The sequence below is a fragment of the Crocuta crocuta genome, unplaced genomic scaffold, assembly GCF_008692635.1.
Source record: "Crocuta crocuta isolate KB4526 unplaced genomic scaffold, BGI_CrCroc_1.0 scaffold218, whole genome shotgun sequence".
In the NCBI taxonomy this organism is placed as follows: Eukaryota; Metazoa; Chordata; class Mammalia; order Carnivora; family Hyaenidae; genus Crocuta; species Crocuta crocuta.
Genome location: NW_027533170.1, coordinates 4,827,679 through 4,845,562, shown reverse-complemented (window position 1 = coordinate 4,845,562; position 17,884 = coordinate 4,827,679).

Sequence of the window (17,884 nt, the reverse complement as noted above, 5' to 3'; positions counted from 1 at the left end):
TTTATCCAGTTTGCTTTGTACTGTTCACCCTTTTTAAAAAAAGTTGATTTTTTTCCATTCAGCAATTAGAAATGAAAAGATTTCCTTACAGTCTTCTGCTGCTTTCCTGCTCAGATCCACTCAGCGACTCCCCATTGCTGACTGTAGAGCTCTGGGTTCAAGCTGTGCAGTGGCTTATTCTGAGGAATGAATGAAGGAGAGAAATGAATTTAACTTTATTTTTTTAATGTTTATTTATTTTTGAGAGAGCATGAGAGGGGGAGGGGCAGAGAGAGAGGGAGACACAGAATCTGCAGCAGGCTCCAGGCTCCGAGCTGTCAGCACGGAGCCCGCCATGGGACTCGAACTCATGAACTGCAAGATCATGACCTGAGCTGAAGTCAGACACTCAACGGATGGAGCCACCCAGGCGCCCTGAGATGAGCTTTAAAAGAGAAGCCTTTTCTGTTGCTTTTTCTGTTTGCTCCAACAAATGCCATCTTTTTTCCATCCAAACTCTAGCAGGATTAATATTGCCAAAGCGAAACCTTAAGTGGGGCTCACAGTAAACAGAACTGCCTCCCTCACACGGAGGAAGAGCAATCAGCATTCGACACCACGTAGATATTGCTTCCAGCCTACTCTTCTCTGGAATCCAACAACTTTCAGCAAAGATATTCCTTACAACGCACATATCTAGGAGTTATGTGCACTTTATGTGTTCTCCTCCTTCATCAACAGGTTGATGTTTAAGGTGAGGCAAAACAAGGCAGGCCTCTACCTGAGGGGAAGTCCCATGATCTGGAGTGGGTGGAGGAGTTTGGGTGGGTGACGGGGAGTCTACACAGTGGGGAGCAGGTTGGCACAGGATGGCAGAGCCCAAGAAGGTGAGTAGGACAAGCGCACAGTGCAAGGAGGGGGCTAACGACATGGAGAGTCAGAGCCTAATAGGGTGAGGTGGACATCTAACGGGGGTCCACCTAGCATGGCATTCGGAGCCCAAACAGGGTGAGAATGGGGAGTCCAAGTCCTAGTGGGGTGAAAGGGACTTCCAGAGCCGGGGCAGTGATCCAGCACGAGGTATGGGAGCCTGGGGATGGTGAGGGAGGCAACACATGGGGTAGGGGGAGGGCAATGATGGGAGCTTGGTTACCACAGCTGAGTGGATCAGATACTAAGATACATAGATGATAATAGGACCTAGGTTTCTACAGTTGGAGAAGCAAATATTCAAAAAGGAAGAACTAGAAGGGCCCTTTATTCGTTGGGTTAGAGGTACGGATGTGAGCAGTCCTCACAGTTTTCAATATATGGACAGAGGCCTGCATAGACATGTAAATGTGTGTAGACACGTCTTGCTCCTTCTATATATGAACAGGCATATACGTACAGATATGTATACGGATATGGTTATAGATACACATGTCAACATTAGCCCTACCTTCTCAACGGAGAAGGCCTGGGAGCACTCACATCCTACCAACAGTGAGCACAGCTAGTGCCCAGATTTTGGCTTCTAAACACCATGGTCCACTGTGCAAACCAGGGCTCCGCAGAGAAATGGCTGGTTTCAGGGCTTTCACAGGAAAGGGACAATTTGAGATGGAATGTCTTTTTGTACCGAAAGACAAGGAAGTGTTTGAAGAATGATGGGGACATATGAAAGGGTACTTGAGCCAGCTTGAAGCATCTGCCTCTCTTAGTCCAATCTGGGAAAATTTGAGCATCCTAATAAAGACAGCAAGTAACAAAATAAGAACTCATGAATCTATACTTCTCTGTCTAAATAATGAATGATTGAAATGTTGATGAGGAAAAGGATATATACATAATTTCAAAGCAACTTACCATAAAACATGAATAAATTACAAAGGGAAAGTGAGCAATTTATAATTACCGCCTGGCAGACATCCCCTTGCGCCATCCGTCAATGTGAACATTGTCCCAGTGGGATTAATAAAAATTTACTCTGTTTAATAAGGTGAGATGACACTTTTGTCACATCCTTGACAAATCCGCATGACATGAATCTAACCATGAGGAAACATTGGACAAACCCAAATTAAGGTACCTGCCACAAAACAGCCTTCAAAAGCCTCCAGGTCACAGAAGTAAAGGAAAGACAGAGGACAGAGGGCCATCTTAGACTGAAGGAAATTAAAGATACATGGCAGCAAAGTGGAATGTGATTCTGAACTGGATGGTTTTGCTATAAAGAACATTACTGAGACAACTGGAAATGTTTGAATGGAGTCTGAGGATTAGATACTAGAAATGTACCAATGTTAATTTTCTGACTCTGCCAGATGTGTTGTATTTAGGGAGAAAATGTCCCTGGTTTTAGGAAGCACACATCACGGGGTGAGTGGGGTGTCCAGTGACAAATTCCTCTTAATGATTCAGGAAAAAAATATTTTTGTATTGCAATTCCAATCTTTCTATAAATGTGTGATTCAATAAATTTAAAAATAAATAAAAATTATTTTTTACTAAAACTGTAATCTGTTTTTCTTTCGAACCATTTTTGTTTTCAGACTTGGTAATGGCCACTCACGGGCCTAAAGCTTAATTGTTAAACATTTCAGTTAGCACAAAGTGAACACGGAAGTTGTCCCAAGAAACCTAATGTCTTGCTTCAGCCAATATTTTCCTAGAGGAAACTTTAGACCTAGAGGGAATAAAAACTTAAAGTAAAAAAAAAAAAAATTATTGGGCACCAGCGTGACTCAGTTGGTGGAGTGTCTGGCTCTTGGTTTTGGCTCAGGGCATGATCCCAGGGTCTTGGAATGAAGCCCTGTGTCGGGCTCCATGATAAGCATGGAGCCTGCTTGGATTCTCTCTCTCTCTCTCTCTCTCTCTCTCTCACTCTCTCTGAAAAATTGTTATTCAAGGGGTGTCTGGGTGGTTCGGTTGGTTAAACTTCCAACTTCGGCTCAGGTCATGATCTCACGGTTTGTGAGTTTGAACCCCGCATCGGGCTCTGTGCTGACGGCTCAGAGCCTGGAGCCTGCTTGGGATTCTGTGTCTCCTCTCTCTGTGGCTTCCCTGCTCATGCTCCATATCTCACCGTCTCTCAAAAATAAATAAACATTAAAAAAATTGTTATTGAAAATTAACAAAGCTATAGAAATTTAAATATTAAATTTTCAAATAAAGCTTCTTTGAAACTTGTGTGTAGCATTAATGCTTCTGAAGTTAAAACTTAGAAATGAACTTAGTCATTTGGAAAAGGCTCTTTATATACATGGATGTATATATGTATACGTACATATAAATGTATATATGTGTATATATACATTTTCCTTTAATCTATGCTGCAGTAATACCTAGATTCTTTATCACCATTTCACGTAATTAGAGATGGTATATTATAGAGCTATGTATGCTTAAGTATTACTATCTTGATTTAATAAAAACTCTCTGAGGGTGAATATACCAGCTTCTGTTACTTTCTTTGTTGGAGAAAATCAAACTAGATGAATAAAAACTCCAACTTGGACGCTGTAACACGACTTCAAAATTCCAAATGTCCTGGAGAGGCACAGAATGAAAACTAGAGACTTCTGTGCTATTTTAAAAATTAATATCGTTGAATCAGGGTGTTCAAAATAATAAATTGCAAGCTTTTTTTTAATAGAAATGTTTCCTATCTGAACTGTATCCTTAAAAATATGTTATCACTCACCTGGTTTGCTAAAACTTTATTTTGTGGAAAAATGCTATTTGTGTATGTGTGTCTGGGGAATCCAATGTACATGGGGTGTGTGTGTGATGAGTGTGTGTGTGAACGCCTGCCTGTCCTAGACTGAACTGCACGTTGATTTTTTTTTTTAATTGCCATGGAAAAGAAACAGCAACAGGGATAAGACAAAGGCGACCTCTCTGTTCACTTTCTCAGACAGACGATGCCAAGCTGCTGAAGGTGTTCTGTTTTGATAACTCTGTGTCCTGGTGCTGGGAGTACATCATAGATCTCGAGTGGGGAAGTAAAGGGGTACTAAGCATAGTGTTTACTTGAGCTTCTTCTTTTCTGTCCTCAGTGCAGTGAGCGCCCCATGATGTAGAATGGCCCCCATGGGGCCCCTGGGTGGCTCTCCATGAGCGTCCCACTCTTGATTTTGGTTCAGGTCATGATCCCAGGGTCATGGGATCTATTCTCTTTAGAGAATTTCTTTGTTGTTGTTTTTTTAAAAAATTTGAAATGTTTATTCATTTTTGTTTNAGATCATGACCTAAGTGAAAATCGGTCGCTTAACCGACTAAGCCACCCAGGCGCCCCTGTTTATTCATTTTTGAAAGACAGACAGAGGGCGAGTGGGGTAGGGCAGAGAGAGAGACACACACACAGAATCCACAGCAGGCTCCAGGCTCTGAGCTGTCGGCACAGAGCCCAGTGCAGGCTCAAACCCACGAACTGTGAGATCATGACCTGAGCCAAAGTTGGACAATTAACAGACTGAACCACCCAGGCGCCCCTCTGAAGAGAATTTCTTAAGAGAGTCTTAAGATTCTCTCTCTCCTCTCTCTTGCCCCCCTCCCCCCATGGCCCTCTCCCCTGCTCCTGTTCTCTCCCTAAAATAAAAAATAAACCAGGTCATCTGGGTGGCCCAGTCAGTTGATCATTTGATTTCAACTGAGGTCATGATCTCAAGGTTGGTGAGTTCAAGCCCCGCATGGGGCTGTCTGCTTACAGCAAAGAGCCTGCTTCAGATCCTCTGTCCAGGCTCTCTCTGCCCCTCCTCCGCTCATGTGCATGTGCTCTCTCTTTTTCTCTCAAAAACAAATATTTAAAAATAAAATGATAGATGATAGATAGATGATAGATGATAGATAGATAGATAGATAGATAGATAGATAGATAGATAGATAGATAGATAGATGATAGTATATAAGGAACCGAAGAGGTTAGAGTAACAATGACACCAAGGGGGAACACTGCAAGAAACAGCTAGCACCGCGGGGTAGGAGCAATCAGGGGCAGAGGTGAGTTTACGAAGAATCTAGAGGCAGGTGCTGCTGCCACAGAAGCTCAGAGAAAGGGCCGGCAGAGTGGGGACCCAGACCCCGAGGAGGGGGCCCCTGGCACTCTGACGGGACACACCAGGCTCGGTCTCGGAGACCAGGCGGAATATCCCAGGAACCTGATTCCAACAACCGCCCTCATGCGGAAAGGTCATTGCTGGGTGGTGCTGGCAGAGCGGGAAGCAAAGAGGAAGGAGCAGGCCCCTTCTCACCACCCCAGCGTTCCGTGACCCGCAGCGCCCCCTGCTGGCAGAGCTGGCAAAGCCCAGGCGGGGTTTGCAGAGCGCGGTCCTGACGTCACTACAGCAGAGAACGGAGGGGATTTGGAACCAAGAGACGGTGGCCTGCTAACCGGCTCAGGTCAGTGTAATTGTTCAGATTTCAACACATGAGGGAACAGAGGCAGAAGCCAGAATTTAAAACACACGCTCTGTATGCCAAACCTCATTTAATGTGGCATATTCTTTTACTTTTTAGTTTAGGACGCAGTTAAGATGCTCTTATATGCTCACAAGCCCATCTGAAAGCTATTAATCCACACATACCTACTGTGGACCAGAACTATTGGCTAAGCAAGCTTTTTTTTTTTTTAAGTTTATTTATTTTGAGAGAGACAGAGACAGTGCAGTGGGGGAGGGGCAGAGAAAGAGGAAGACCCAGAACCCCAAGCAGGCGCCAGGCTCTGAGCTGTCAGCACAGAGCCCTCAAACTCAGAAACAGCAAGATCATGACCTGAGCTGAAACCAAAAGTCAGATGCTTAACTGACTGAGTCACCCAGGGGTCCCTCAAGTAAGCAGCTCCTGGAAAAATAGGCAATGCCTCATGCAGACATAGCCTTTCAAAACAAAAGAAAACTTCCCAAGAATGATTTGTATAATAAAGTTAGATTTGGACTTCTATTGAAAAGAAACGTTAGGTAAATGCATTTAAATAGGTTGTTGCGTCTTCGCAAACACTATTTACATAGATGTTTAGAGAATGGCCAAAGTTCTAAAATAACAAGCTTCACGTTGTCAAATCATTAAATGCTATGGTTTATAATTGCATTTAAAACCTGTAGATTATAATGGCAATGAGAAAGAATGAAATCTGGCCATGCGTAGCAACATGGATGGAACTTGAGGNGGGGGGGAGGGGGGAGATGGGCATGGAGGAGGGCACTTGTGGGGATGAGCACTGGGTGTTATATGGAAACCAACTTGATAATAAACTATTAAATAAATAAATAAATAAATAGACATCTACTTATAAGGAAGATTACTGAGGATGGCTAGAGGGGTGTTGTGAGGTAGGATGGGCTAAATGGGCAATGGGCATTAAGGAGGGAACTTGTTGGGATGCACACTGGGTTGTTATAAGTGAGTGGTGAGTCACTAAATTCTATTCCTGAAATCATTATTACACTATATGTTAACTAACTTGGATTTAAATAATAATAAAAAATCTAAAAACAAACCCCTGTAGATGATACAGTATAGCCTAAGGATACTTTATTGATAGAAATAAACTTTACTCATGTAAATGTAACTCATGGATATTCTTATATTACTCATGAAAGCTAGCTTTAGTGGTAACGCTCCATTCCTATAGTTTTCATAAACCACATACAACATAAAAAGGAATTAAGTGAGGGGCGCCTGGCTGGCTCAGTCGGTTAAGCATTTGATTTCAGCTCAGGTCATGATCTCACATTCCATGAGATCAAGCCCCACGTCGGTCTCTGTGTTGACAGCTCACTGCCTGGAGCCTGCTTTCAATTCTCTGTCTCCCTCTCTCTTCCCCTTCCCCCACTTGCGCTCTCTCTCTCTCTCAAAAATAAATAAGTGTTAAAAAAAACTTAAAAAGGATTTAAGTGAATCCAAAGTTAAAAATACCAGAAATTTAATTTACTATGAATTCCAAATGCAGATGTCACATTTGTGAAAAAGTGCTGAATTTATTGATACATTTTGAGTGTCCTTACTGATGTTTTCCTTTGAACGCAATTAATGATTTTCATCTTTTCATGTATTTTTTTCCATTTCAATTTGCAAAGTCTCTTCCTCTGACCAGTCCTTTTTCTTGCTAACTTGAGGGTAGTGCAAAGTGCATTAGTGATTTTCTCTAGAGTTTCTTGGAAGTACGGTACGGACTCTATAAATGTTGATTAAGTACCACCAATTCCTGATTATGTCAGCCACCAACGGGGGGCAGGGGAAGTCTCAGGCAAAGGAAAGCCTAACAGGGCTCTTGTCCCCTGTTTCAGTTGAGAGAGCTTTGGGGGACAGCTCTGGTTTTGTTGGTTTCACGTGTTGAAGTTGATTTAGAGGAAAATCTAAAAAACAATGTCTGAAGACTGATGGTCCGTGATCTCCAAAGCCCTTTCCAGGTGCGCCATCCCATTGACATCTGGCTTGTTGATTCCTCAAGAATCTTGTACACAAATCATCTTGCTCTGCAGCCTCTGTAGGTCCCACACACGCCCTCCTCGGACGCCCCTTGCTTACCTCTGACATGACTCCCCTTTGGCTGTAGAAGAGGTCAAACAGATGATATTTGGTAGGCATGACAATTCTGGAACAGCATCCATTTACTGATCCTTGGTCGCTAAGAAACGTGCCCTCCACATGGAGTTCTTAAAGGAGATTTTCATCCTAGTGTGAGGTTTTGCGCCATCTGCTGGGCATATTTATTTTGTACATACTCTGAGAACTGCATTTATTCTCAGACCTATCTTTGAAAATTTTTATTACTAATTTTAAAAACTGTAAAATAGATGGTTATTCTAGGAAGATGTGTAAGTGTATGGAATAACAAAGAGTAAGACAAAAATACAAACATACTACTATTCTTAATGACATTTCCTTGTACATTCACACCAGAATATATTGTGCTTTTGGTTTGGGCTTCTGTTTTTTATTTTTATTTTTATTTTATTTTAGAGAGAGATAAAGGGAGAGAGAAGGGTAAAGGGGCCGAGGAGGCGAGAGAGAGAGAATCCCAGCAGAGGGCTCCATCCCTCAACACTGGGATCGTGACCTGAGCTGAAATCAAGAGTGGGACACTCAACTGACTGAGCTACCCAGGCACCCCTTGTGTTTTTTTTCTTAACACAAATTTGAGATCAACGCTGTATTAGTTTAGGTTGTGGCAGTAGTAAAAGGAGAAGACACACTGCGGATCTAAGATTCACGGGGAGGGACTGTTGTGTGATTTACTTTCCCTGTGCAAGGCAGGAATTATAGGTTCCAATTTAACAGGGCAAGGTGGGATGGCGGAGGGTTAGGGGAGTGGGTGAGACCCTGGAAGAGTGCCTACCAGTGCTCAGAATCACAAGAAACAGATCCCCAAGTTACTATTTCCAGTGGTGAATGTGGCATCCCGCGTTTCTGTTAGCGCATGTCTTGACCCCCTCCCCCCGCCCGATGTGCTAGTCAGTGAGACACGTGTTCTAGAGCCAAGAGGCCTTACAGATGCTGCTTTGAAGTGACAGAAGGCCGGGAGGGGACATACGTGTGTACAGAAGTAACTAGAAATACAGACTTGGAAACACAGAAGCTGGAAGCTTATCCTAATTGGGCAACGGGACTGTGTGGAACACATTAAGCGGCTCCTGGAGGTGGGAACGTTCCTGGCATTTAGGAATGGTGAGTGGAAGTCAGGCGAATGGAAGAATGTGGCGACAGTGAGCTGGAAAAGTAGATGTGGGTCATGTCACAGAAGGCTTGGAATACGTCCCGAGGATCACACAGCGTCACTAAGGTGTTGGAGGAGGAAAGTGACACAATGGAACCCATTTTAGGAGGATGTCGCTGCAGTCATGATGTGTGAAGACGGGATGGATTGAAGGCAGAGACACCAGGTTCAAGGTGGAAGCTGACCTGGGAGGCATGGGAGGTATTAAACAGACATGAAAAATCGGTATTCGGTGGACCTAGGAACAGAGCGCAAACAGCCACAATCCATGCATAATGACTGCTAAATAAAGCAAAATTTGGGCCCGGTTGTGAAAGAAATCAGAGAGCAAACATGGTTCTGTGGATATTTAACGATATACAGTCTTCCAAATTACATCGTGCGTGCTGACGGAAACTGGAGATCCTTGAAACTGCAAGCCTCTGGCTTCCAGAACATCCCTGGGGGCCTGAGAGACATCCTGGAGAGACCGAGAAAGTGGAACAGAGTGGGGCACGCACAGAGAAGCCACCTTGCAACTTGAGTGGTAAGGACGGGAAGGAGGGGGGTGGCAGGCAGCCCCCGCACATCCTGGCTTGATCAGTGGAAGGACCAGAGGGGATTCTAGGCTTAACTGTAAGCCAAGAGCACATGTGGAGGCTTACACCCAGAGCAGGGGGGGTGGTGGGAGAATTTCCAAGTCAACATACCTCTGTTTGCTCTGCCCCCATTCACCTCCCCAGTCCCTCTTCCCATTATCCGTCATCAAATAGCTGTCCCAGAAAGCATGGCCTCCATGCACAGTCTCCAGATAATCAGAGAAGATCAGCATGGAACCCTCACAAAGGCACCGGGGGAAACATCACAAATACCTGATAAAGAATATATATGCAGGAGAACAAGTATACCAGAAAGCAGAGGAAAATATAAACAAACTTCTCCATGGAATAAAAATATTAGGAAAATATTTCTTCTTTGAAACAAGAGTGCAAATTATAAGTAGGACTCAAAAGAAATATGATAAAAGGAGAGAAGTAAATCAAACTGGCCGAAGCAGACCTAATGAGATTTATATCTACAGATGCTCATATTAAAAGAAAAAAGGAATAGGGTTGCCTGGGTAGCTTAGTTGGTTAAGCGTCCAACTTTGGCTCAGGTCATGATCTTGCGGTTCATGGGTTTAAGCCCTGCGTTGGGCTCTGTGCTGACAGCTCAGAGCCTGGAGCCTGCTTTGGATTCTTTGGCTCCCTCTTTCTCTGCCCCTCTCCCACACACTCCCTCTCTGTCTCTCTCTCACAAAAATAAACATTAAAACACATTTTTTAAAAAGAAAAAAGGAAATAAAACCAATGATTTAGTATGCATCTTAAGACAGTGGAAAAATAACACTAAAACCTACCCAAAATACAAGATCTGAAATGGGAAAAATATATAAGAATAAATGAATGGATGGATGGATGGGGGAATGAATGAAAAGAAGGCAGAGAAAGAAAGAAAAGAAAGAAAAAAAGCTTTTTCTAGAGAGGATGAGAAATGTCTAAGAGAGAAGGCACAGATAGCATTAGGAATAAAAAGGGAAACATAACTACAGATACTTCTGACACAAAAGAAAACATAATGATGTTTTGAACAAATTTATGTCAATAACATTGAAAACTTGGAACAAATGGTTAAGCTCCTAGAAAAATGATTTACCAAAATTATCTCTAGGGAAAAAAGATACTCTCTAGATTCTCATCTGAAATGTGCTTTCTTTTTTTTTTTAATGTTTTTATTTATTTTGAGAGAAAAAGAGAGGGAAACAGTGTGTGTGCACGGGAGTGGGGAAGAGGCAGAGTAAGAAAGAGAGAGAATCTTAAGCAGACTCCATGTGCAGTGTGGAGCCTGATGCTCGGCTCCATCCCACGACTGTGCAGTCATGACCTGATCCTAAGCCAAGAGTCAGCACTTAACCCCCTTTGCCACCCAGGTGCCCCTGGAATGTGCCTTTTTTTTTTTTTAACAATCAAGTGTGTATATCTTTCTTCCTGCCAACAGATAATTTCCACAGCATCATTTTAAGGGCTACATTGTATTATATACTTTTGTTTGATATGGAAGTTGTTAAATTTTTGCTCTCCTGACCTAGCAACTCTATAAGCTAGCAATTAATACAAGATGCTAGATGTTTACAAAGAGCTTTATCTTTCCTTAGAAGAAATCCTCCAGGGTTAACTTGCTGGGTCAAAGATGCCTATTTAAAGCTTTATTTTTTACACACCACATGTCTATAATTTTTTTAAGGCGTGAAGGGAAGACATTTCTAGAAGAGAGAAGAACAGAAACAAATTGAAGTACAGCAAATGCAAAACATGTTCTGGGAATGGGAAGCAGTTTATGAAGAAATAAACATTACTGTGACATTAGTAAATAAAAATAACAATAGTTACGCTAATAGCTATAGTAAATATACAGTAATAGTAGTCAGTGCCATAGTAATAGTAGTAAAACAATTCAATCTTTTCCCTTAATTTCTAAAAAATTTTTTTAAGGTTTATTTATTTTTGAGAAAGAGACAGAGGCAGAGAGAGAGAGAGAGGGAGACACAGAATCCAAAGCAGGCTCCAGGCTCTGAGCTGTCAGCACAAACTCATGAACCGTGAGATATGATCTGAGCTGAAGTCGGACGCTTAACCAACTGAGCCATCCGGGTGCCTCTAATTTTTTTTAACGTTTATTTATTTTGGAGAGAGAGAGAGAGAGAGAGACAGAGCATGAGCAGAGGAGGGGCAGAGAGAGAGGGAGACAGAATCCGAAGCAGGCTCCAGGCTCCGAGCTGTCAGCACAGAGCCCGATGAGGGGCTCGAACCCACAAACCAGGAGATCATGACCTGAGTCAAAGCCAGATGCTGAACTGACTGGGCTACCCAGGCATCCCAAACAATTCAATCTTTTTAAAAAGAAAGCAGTTTGCCTGCACATCATAGAAACGTCTACTGATCTCTATTCAGGTTAGAAATTGTTTAAATCAGTTTTACTAGTTTTCCAGAGCAGAGCTGCTGGTGCTCTCGAAACTACATGCCGCTGCTTACTCTATTCTCCCTTGCCTCGAATCCTCTGCCAGCAGCCACTCCTTTTTTGTCACTGGGAAAGGCATTTAGTAGAGTCTGTATCGCCATGCACTTGTGGTTCAGCCTTATGTCACGTAGCCAGGACAACTCTCCAACCTCCCACCAGACCCTCCTGACAGATGTAGACTTCTCCTACCTATAGCTCTTGCTTAGAGCAGCTCTATCCACCTAGAATGCCCTTCCCTCTGTCTCACTCTACCTGATTTTCTCTGTCCATTTTTCAAGATTAGCTTCATTGGCACCTCCTCTTGGGAGCCCTCCTTGATACCCTTCCCAGGGAAAGCCACTACTCTCTCCATCGCTCCCCTGGCCCTGGCAGGGTCCTGAGCAATTGTGATGCACACGTTGTATTCATTGGATCACATACCTCCTAGACTTAGGAGCTCTTTTAAGAGAGAACCATGTCTTACTTGTTATCTTTCACATAGTTCCTGGTGGATAACAGGTATTTAATCAATACCTGCTGAGTGAATGATTGGAAGAGCAGCAGTAATAGATGCGCCTGGGCATCTCTGGAGATGGAGCTGCGGCTTCTGGCTCGGAGTATCAGCTCCATGCCCTACTGGCCCTTCATGGTGATTCCCGCTAGGAAGTCTGCCTTTTCAAAAGTACAACTCATGACAGTTTCGTAGTGTAAAAGCACCTTAATCAAACACTAGCCACAGTGAACCGACTGTAATAGTACCCAGACAATGAAGATTATTCTCAATTGGGTTTTTTCATTAGGCTGTTAATAAGCCCAGTGAGAGCTTGTCCATTAGCTGGAAAGGATGCTAACACTTTGAGGAAGATAAAACTACAGACTTTCCTACCTCAGTCCCTCCCTAGATGCCTAGGACTCTAAGAGCCATAACTTTTTGATTCTTTCTTTCTTTCTTTTTTTTAAAATACCTATTTATTTTTGAGAGAGAGACAGAGTGTGAGCAAGGGAAGGGCAGAGAGTGAGGAAGACACAGAATCTGAAGCAGGCTCCAGGCTCTGAGCTGTCAGCACAGAGCCCAACGCAGGGCTCGAATTTGTGAACTGTGAGATCATGACCTGAGCCCAAGTCAGTCGCTCAACCGACTGAGCCACCTAGGCACTCCCATTTCTTAAGCAACACTCTACGTCATATTGAATTTATTGAAATTATTGGCTACAAGTAACAGATGGTCTCAGATCCCTTTCTTTCTTTCTTTCTTTCTTTCTTTCTTTCTTTCTTTCTTACTTTTTAAATGTTTATTTATTTATTTTGAGAGAGAGAGAGAGAGAGAGAGAGAGAATCCCAAGTAGGCACAGAACTGTCAGAACAGAGCCTGACACGGGGTTTGAACTCAAGAAACCATGAGATCATGACCTGAGCTGAAATCAAGAGTCAGGTGCTCAAATGACTCAGCCATCCAGGCTCCCCACAGATCCCTTTCTTTCCTACATGAGGGGTAGTATACTTCCTTACACAGAGGGTACATATTCTATAGCACTCTGCTAGGTTCATTAAATAATAGTCCGTAGATTACTCTATATCACTTCATAGGGATCTTCCTTACTCTCTTCTCATGTTTATGGTACACATGGGTATACCATACTTTATCCAACCACTTGCCCATATATGGGCATTCCAATATTTTGCAGTCAGAAATGATATTACAATAAATAAGCTTATGAGCCATGTTCCTTTTATAGTACAGTATATATTATGAATTAATACTCAGCTGGCTAAAAACTGGTAAAATAAGTTAATACAACTCACCAATATAAAGATTTTTACTTTCCAGGAATTAGTAAGTGAACTGAGGAGTGTTTTAGTATGTGAATTCTTCATTTGAAAAAGCAACCAATTTTAAATATTGTCCAGAAAATCTGAGGACATTTGAAGATGAAAGAAATCATAGTTTCTTGGCAAAAGCTATGTCAAACATGCAAAATGTTCAGGAATAGCAAATTTAGTGTGGTATCATTCATTTTCATTGGCTCTTTTAAGATTAAATTTTAATCTTTTTGAAAACACGATGTAAAACTCTTCTGAAGATTTGCCAGTTAAACCATGAGTTTGAATAGCTAATAGATTTTGCTTGAGAAACTCAGAAATAATACAGGATAATTATTTTGTATGATTTATTTTCTGTTTTCAATTGAAGAAATAAACAGAAGTAATAATGTTCAATGCCCTGGTGCACTGTTCTTTCTTAGCACTTTAATTTTTTTTTTTAAGTTTTCAGTTGGAACTTTTGGTTGGTGAAAATCCTCATTCTTTAGAAGACTTTCCTCCATCTGGTTTTAAGAGGAATCTGGTCCTTGCATTTGGCCCTTGATGTGATCATACCTTCTGTGTTCATCTTGTGTGGTAAAATCAGGGAGGGGTACGTTTTCCTGTGGGTGTGTAAGAACAGAGTCAAATGTTGGCCAAAGAATGCATATTTGTAAGGTGTGATTGTGGGAAAGCCTGGTGGGATTTTTAGCTGCTTTGAGGATTTGGATCTTTCATCAGCAAGATGGGATTGGCGGTCCTTAAATGGCAAGATGGCAACATTTTTATATGCAAAATTTCCTGTGTGATCTCAAAAATATAGGAGTTGCTTAGCGGATATAAAGTTTAGATCAAATATACTTAATTCTGGCACCACCGTAAAGTATTGTGTCATTGCCAGATGAATCGCAAGCTCTTATAACTGCAGATTTTGTTTCCTTTCCCTTGTTCTTTGTAGCAAAAGTAATTAAGAGCGAAATGGTGGTTTTTTACCCTCTAATTCACAAATGAACGGGGCGGGTATGAGCCCACCAGTGAAGTGGTTTTAATGACTCAGAGCACAATATCAGCGTCCGGGCGGCAGGGGACAATGGTTAGAGGGCTGTAATTTAGAGATTAATATATATCTTAGGCACAACTTATAAACATGATCTGGCTTTCTCTTGGGACCACACAGTGTTTTCCTAAATGGTTTTTCACTTAAATGTATATATATTGAAACTTTGATACGTAGAGTTTACTATATAATCTGAAAAATACAGCAGTTTGCTTAATGTATGTAAAGTTTATCATTTTTTTTCTTTCATAGCTTATTGTCAGGTTGATTTCCATATAACACCCAATGTTCATGCCCACAAGTGCCCTCCTCCATGCCCATCACCCCCTCCCCCCTCTCCTCCACCCCCATCAGCCCTCAGTTTGTTCTCAGCATTCAAGGGTCTCTCATGGTTTGCTTCCCTCCCTCTCCTTAATTATTTTTTCCCCTTCTCCTCCCCCATGGTCCTCCATTAAGTTTCTCCTGATCCACCTATACATGATAACATATGGTATCTGTCCTTCTCTGCCTGACTTATTTCTCTCAGCATAACACCCTCGAGTTCCTCCACATTGCTACAAATGACCAGATTTCATTCTTTCTCATTGCCATGTAGTATTCCATGGTATAGATAAACCACATCTTCTTGATCCATTCGTCCATTGATGGACACTTAGGCTCTTTCCATGTTTTGGCTATTGTTGAGAGTGCTCCTATGCATCAGCACTCCTGTATCCCTTGGGTAAATTCCTAGCAGTGCTATTGCTGGGTCATAGGGGAGTTCTCTTGCTAATTTTTTGAGGAACCTCCACACTGTTTTCCAGAGGGGCTGTACCAGTTTACATTCCTACCAACAGTGTAGGAGGGTGCCCGTTTCTCAGAAGGATGTAAAGTTTAAATCAAATATACTTAATCGTGGCACAGCCTTAAGGTTTGGAGCCTTGCCAGATGGGTTATAAACTCTTATAAGTGAAGATTTTGTTTCCTCTGCTTGTTCTTTCCAAGAACCCTATATATCTACTTTATACAGTATATTATGTATACTGTAATATATGCTATATAAATAAAAATGTATAAATAAGATAAAAAATATATGAATTTTCTATAATATGAATAATATATAAAATGTGAATTATAATATTATATTACAATATAATACATAAATATATGAATTACTATATATACTATAAAAATGTATGCAGAGTAAAAATAAGAATATACAAATAATATATAATTTTATAGTGATTATATGCAATAATATTAATATAGTTATAAATTATATAATTTTAAATTACATAATAAAATAATTATAAATTATATGGGGCACGTGGGTGGCTCAGTTGGTTAAGCACCCGACTTCAGCTCAGGTCATGATATCGCAGTTCGTGGGTTAGAGCCCCGTGTCGGGCTCTGTGCTGACAGCTCAGAGCCTGGAGCCTGCTTCCGATTCTGTCTCCCTCTCTCTCTGCCCTTCCCCTGCTCACGCTCTGTCTCTCTCTCTCAAAAATAAAATAAAAATAAAATAAAAAATAAACAGAAAAGAATTACAAATTAGAAAGTAATATAATTATAAATTATATAATAATACACCATATAAACCATACTTTACAGATACTATATATGTGTGTATGTCTGTACGTCTATGTGGGGTGTTATGCTATTTACACTGAAATATAAATGCAACGCAAGGGCACTTGGTGGTAACATAGCTGAACATCTGAAGTCAACGTGGGAGACTCAGCAGTAAAGTCAAAGCTTAAGCTTGAGACTCACTGCTTCCTGCCGATGGGAGGTGGGGAGCAGGTATATGTTCATTCTCTGATGCCATATGATTTTAGAATAGGGTCTTGGTGGAAGAGAAAGTCAATGATTGCTCTCCACCCTGACACCCCCCTTCCCACCTGCCACCTCTGCTCATCTCCGCCATTATTAAAAATGTGTTCAATTGTATGAGCACCTTAGAGGCCTTGTGTCTTTTTCCCTGGAGGGCTCTATGGTTTCTCAGCAAAACAAAGGAAACAAGGAGGGACAGTTTCTCTTGTTTCCAGTATTCCTACCTTCTTTTTCAACCAACTGAAAGGTATGTGCGCTTTCTCTTTACCCCCATCACTGGGCTTGATGAGTCAACTCTCCTTATGAAGGAGAGAGCAATGGAGTATGGGAGGTCAGTCATTTTAAGGATGCTTCTTTTCTAAGGTGCATGTAAACACAACTCCCTCTGAGGCTGGTAGAGAGAGACAAGGCTAAAGCAGGCCACCAGATTTTGACTCTGAATAAATATTGCCACGCTAATGTGTTGTCGTTAAGAGTAGAAGAAAATTGGGGCCCTGCTGTTGCAATGTAGACTGAAATGAAAATGAAGCAAACAAATGAACATAAAAGAACCTTGAGGGTCTGGAGCAAAGAACTCCATCCTTAAAAGGTGGGATGAGTGGTTCGAAGTATATTTATCAGGACAGTGCTGGCAGGGAGGAAGAATTTCCTCTGCCCTTCAAGGTCCTTCTAGCTGGACTCAGAATCAAATTGACAGGAGACAGATTAACAGGAGAAAATCAAACTGAATAGCGTGCGTACAGGGAATCCACATGGACGTGGAAATTCCAAAGACAGTAAGGCAACAGGGTACATATGTGAGCTAAGGAGGGGGTAGGGCTCTGAAGGTACATACAGGAGGATGACCATCAGCCGGAAGGTGAAAGGGGATTTTTGAGAGACAGAGGTGCCCTCTTATGTCGATATGTTTCTCAGGCAGTGGGGAATCTGTTACTGGCTCTCTTCCTGCTACAAGCAGGCAGTTGAGAGGGGAGGTAAAGAACTTTTCCTGAGTCTGCTGGGTTTTGCTGGCTTTGAACTTGAAATGATGTTCATGCCAAAGTGCCCCCTCCAGCTGAAAATGACCTAATCTTCTGGCCTCATTAAACAGTGGCCTTCCTTCTCTCCTTTCCATTGATGGGGCAGACTAAACACACAGCTTTCTGGTTTTTGCGGTCTTTAAAATTGCAAGGAAGAATGAGAATGTATAATTCAAGAGATCCAGGTTATAACTAAGGTGTGAGTGGAGAGGCCCTCGTGGCTGCGGATCTGTTAAGTGACCCAGGTGGGCTTTTCAGGGGCTTTGGTTACAGAGTGATGCCCGGTTACCACATTCTGGCAACGTCATTAACACGCCCGTGCTCACATTGCCAATTTCTGCTGACCGTCCCTTCAAATTACTTTAAATGCACGATGTTTGTTTTCACATTATTTTATATCCGGCCATAGAAGGGTGTGTGCATGTGTGTGTGTGATGTATAAAATATATATTATGTATATATAGTTAAATACTATATATTTATAAAAAATATAGCAATATATTT